The sequence below is a fragment of the Palaemon carinicauda genome, chromosome 8 (assembly GCF_036898095.1).
Source record: "Palaemon carinicauda isolate YSFRI2023 chromosome 8, ASM3689809v2, whole genome shotgun sequence".
Classification (NCBI taxonomy): Eukaryota; Metazoa; Arthropoda; class Malacostraca; order Decapoda; family Palaemonidae; genus Palaemon; species Palaemon carinicauda.
In genome coordinates this window covers 174,561,256-174,566,255 of record NC_090732.1, presented here as the reverse complement: position 1 = coordinate 174,566,255, position 5,000 = coordinate 174,561,256, and the positions used below count along the sequence as shown (strand labels likewise).

Here is a 5,000-nt window from a genome sequence, read left to right as displayed (position 1 = left end):
AGGGGTACACTTTGGCACACTGAAACTCTATAAGAGTCTGCTCTTTAATATTTATTATATTGCTCTTGCTTGAGGGTACACTTTGGCACACTGAAACTCTATAAGAGTCTGCTCTTTAATATTTATCATATTGCTCTTGCTTGGGGGTACACTTTGGCACACTGAAACTCTATAAGAGTCTGCTCTTTAATATTTATCATACTGCTCTTTCTTGGGGGTACACTTTGGCACACTGAAACTCTATAAGAGTCTGCTCTTTAATATTTATCATACTGCTCTTTCTTGGGGGTACACTTTGGCACACTGAAACTCTATAAGAGTCTGCTCTTTAATATTTATCATATTGCTCTTGCTTGGGGGTACACTTTGGCACACTGAAACTCTATAAGAGTCTGCTCTTTAATATTTATCATACTGCTCTTGCTTGGGGGTACACTTGGGCACACTGAAACTCTATAAGAGTCTGCTCTTTAATATTTATCATACTGCTCTTGCTTGGGGGTACACTTGGGCACACTGAAACTCTATAAGAGTCTGCTCTTTAATATTTATCATACTGCTCTTTCTTGGGGGTACACTTTGGCACACTGAAACTCTATAAGAGTCTGCTCTTTAATATTTATCATACTGCTCTTTCTTTGGGGGTACACTTTGGCACACTGAAACTCTATAAGAGTCTGCTCTTTAATATTTATTATATTACCCTTTCTTGAGGGTACACTTGGGCACACTGAACTAACAGTAGAGGAAAAAAATAGAGTTTTACTCTTCAATTTCTCTCTAAGAGTCTGCTCTTTAATATTTATTATATTGATCTTTCTTGGGGGTACACTTTGGCACACTTTTTCATCTTATTTTTCTTCCTCTTATTTTGTTTTTTATTATTATATATGAAAGATTTATTTTATTGTTACTGCTCTTAAAATATTTTGTTTTTCCTTGTTTCCTTTCCTCACTGGGCTATTTTCCCTGTTGGAGCCCGTGGGCTTATTGCATTTTGCTTTTCCAACTAGGGTTGTAGATTGTCAATTAATGATAATAATAATAATAATAATAATAATAATAATAATAATAATAATATCGAATGGAAGTTAAAAAAAGTATATTATATCGTGAACGTCTTATTATGATTAAATATAGCAATATTAAGTGTTTTTTGTAGATGATATATTATTTTTTTTATCTCTTACTTTATCAGTAAGTTGAACGAGGTTATGTTTTCGCCATGGTTGTGTGTGGTGTGTTTTTTTTCTTTTTTTTTTAGTGCGTGTGTCCTGGCCCCAATTTCAATCGTCGAGTAATTAAACTTAGCATGGATTACCTGTCATGTAAAAAGCTGAAAATGATTAAATTTTGGAGGGTCAAGGTCAAAGGTCAAGGTTACGGTCAAGCAAAATGTCCAGTTCACGTTATCAGCCATAAGGTTGGACATCGTTGTCACAGAGACTTCAAACTTAGTTCATATTCGAGTTTATGAAAATCCACGCCATTTAATACATGTTAAGGTCAAAGGTCAAGGTTATGGTCAAGCAAAATGTCCAGTTCATGTAATCAGCCGTAAGTTTGGACATCGTAGTCACAGAGACTTTAAACTTTGTTCATATTCGAGTGTATGAAAATCCACGCCATTCAATACATGTTAAGGTCAAAGTTCAAGGACGCGAAGTAAGCTTGCAGCGGCGGAGATCTTCGCTCTACTAGATTGCCCCTCTTGTTTACAATGTTGACATCAGGTAATGATAAAGCTTTTTGTAAACAGAGGAATTCACGCTAATGTTATTGCATTAGTTTCATCGGGAATAAAACTCTGAATGAAACAGATTAGAAACGCGCAATAGCGCAATATTGCAATTAAGTCTGAATGAGAGTGGTTAGTATTGCGCAATTCCGAAACGGGAATATGGTAGCTACCCCCTTTACCCTCAAGGTATGTTGAACTTTCAAGCACATTTTTTCTATATATTATTTTTTAAATTGCTCTACCAGCCTTAATTTTTGTCATAGAGAGGTCAGGTTGGTCTCATTCTTTTGAAAAATGCCTGAAGTTTCTTATAAAGTTATCAAAAATATGCAAAAACATGTAAATAACAGTGTTTTTGCAAGAACGTACCGGTATGTCCATTGGGGTGAAAAGGGTAGGTATTGTCATTCAGTTATTATTAAAAGAGCTTCAACTGGAATTGCATGTAAAGGGAAAACACAGCATTTTTAGATAGGCATAATTTAGTCGTTCATAGAAAAATCATCATCATCATCTTCCCCTACTCATATTGATGCAAAGGGCCTCAGTTAGATTTCGCCAGTCGTCTCTATCTTGAGATTTTAAATCAATACTTCTCCATTCATCCTCTCCTACTTCATGCTTCATAGTCCTCAGTCATGTAGGTCTGGGCCTTCCAAATCTTCTAGTGCCATGTGGAGCCCAGTTGAAAGTTTGGTAAACTGGTCTCTCTTGGGGAGTCCGAAGAGCACGCCCAAACCATCTCCATCTACCCCTCACCATGTTGATAATCAACATTATTTACTTTCCATTAATTTTTCCTTTATTATTATTAAATTTATTATTATTATTATTATTATTATTATTATTATTATTACCTCCGCAACGGAGTTGGGAAGAGGATATATTTTATCCGCTAGTGATTGTGTGTGTGTGTGTTTGTTTGTGAACAGCTTCCTGGCAACAATTTTAATCGCAGAGTAATGAAACTTGCAGGGATTAACTCTTATGTAAAAATCTAGAAATGATTAACATTTAGAAGGCCAAGGTTGAAGGTTAAGGTCACGGTCAAGTAAAATGTGCAATTCGCGTAATCAGTCATAAGTTTAGACATCGTTGTCACAGAGACTTGAAACTTGGATCATATTTGGGTGTGTGAAAATCCACGTCAATTAATACATGTTAAGGTCAAAGGTCAAGTTGGAGCTTAAGGTTGAGAAATAAGCTGCTGCGGCGGAGGTCTGCGCTCTACTGAGGGCCTCTTTAGTTAATATTAATACTGTGAATATGATTTTAGTAAAGTAAAAAAAAATGTTTTTTTTTATCAACTGGTTTTTTTATTTATTTATTTATTTATTTGTTTATTTTTTTTTTTTTTGCCTCCGAATCAACACAATTAAATGTCTACCCATGTCCGTTTGTTAAATTCCACTGTTGTGTTTTTATAACTCTTTCCGAATTATCGCTGTAAGCAATTAGATAAAAAAAATAAGAAAAATAAAATAAAAAAAATGCAAAGTCGAGACAATAACTTATGATTACGTCTAAAAAAAATCCATTATGAACAAAAGTTTCTTCTTACTGCTTCCTGACTTTCAAGTCCAAAAAAAAAAAAAAAAAAAAAATGTGAAAATAAAAAATTAAAAAAATGCAAAATCGAAACAATAACTTATGATTATGTCTAAAAAAAATCCATTATGAACAAATTTTCTTCTTACCACTTCCTGACTTCTAAGTCAAAAAAAAAGAAAAAAAAAATTATGTGAAGATAAAAAATTTAAAAAATGCAAAATCGAGACAATGACTTATGATTACGTCTAAAAAAAATCCATTATGAACAAAATTTCTTCTTACCACTTCCTGACTTCAAAGTAAAAAAAAAAAAATAAGAAATTATGTGAAAATAAAAAATTAAAAAAATGCAAAATCGAGACAATAACTTATGATTACGTCTAAAAAAAATCCATTATGAACAAAGTATCTTCTTACCACTTCCTGACTTCAAAGTAAAAAAAAAAAAAATAAGAAATTATGTGAAGATAAAAAATTAAAAAAATGCAAAATCGAGACAATGACTTATGATTACGTCAAAAAAAAATCCATTATGAACAAAATTTCTTCTTACCACTTCCTGACTTCAAAGTCCAAAAAAAAAAAAAAAAAAAAAAGTTTAAGGAATTAGGTGACCTAACTTTTCCTCTTTTAATATTGACACGTCAGATTTTCCTATTTGGCGAACTTCAGAAAACTCTAAAAGTTTTCCGTTATTTCCTTTTAAGTTTCCGGTATTTGTAACAGGGTCACGTCTGGCAGTCTGTAGGTCGACACCTGGGCTTATTATGTCCAAACAACTCACGAAGATAAAAGAAAATCAGTTGGTTTCTTTAGGTTTACGTTCAGTGACCTCAGCCGTATAGTCTCTCTCTCTCTCTCTCTCTCTCTCTCTCTCTCTCTCTCACACACACACACACATGATCTGATGTACTTCAACAGAAAATTTCTCTCTCTCTCTCTCTCTCTCTCTCTCTCTCTCTCTCTATCACATGATCTGATGTAGTTCAACAGAAAATTTCTCTCTCTCTCTCTCTCTCTCTCTCACACATGATCTGATGTAGCTCAAAAAATCTCTCTCTCTCTCTCTCTCTCTCTCTCTCTCTCTAAGTTATTATATATCTTAGTTCCATGAAGCAAGAAAGATTTTTTAACATTCAAGTTAAATTATCTTTTATTATTATTATTATTATTATTATTATTATTATTATTGATGATAATAATAATAATAATATTATTATTATTATTATTATTATTATTATTATTATTATTATTATTATTATTATCCTTATCCTTATCCTTGTCTTTATTATTATTATTATTATTATTATTATCATTATTAGTATTATCATTATCATTATTACTACTAACTAAGCTACAACCCTAGTTGGGAAAGCAAGATGCTTCAAGTCCAAGGTCTCCAACAGTAAAAAAATAGCCCCGTGAGGAAAGGAAATAATGAGATAAATAAACGATATCAAAAGTAGTGAACAATTAAAATAAATTATTTTAAGAACATTAACATTAAAATATATTTCATATATAAACTATAAATAGACTTATGTCACCCTGTTCAACATAAAAACATTGAAGTTTTGATGGACGAAAATGAATATTCGAATGTCGATTAATATTTTTCAGAAATATCCGGAAATTTGCAAATTTACAAATTGCCTAATGTCAGATTCTTAAAACAGGAGAAGATTATTACGAAATATCACATTTTGAA

At 32.1% G+C, this 5,000-nt stretch overlaps 1 protein-coding gene across 1 annotated transcript in view; it reads left to right on the top strand.

Moving 5' to 3' along the window:
- LOC137645578 (uncharacterized) overlaps positions 1–5,000 on the top strand; it is a 43,479-nt gene that overhangs the window by 37,215 nt on the left and 1,264 nt on the right. The window lies entirely within an intron of this gene.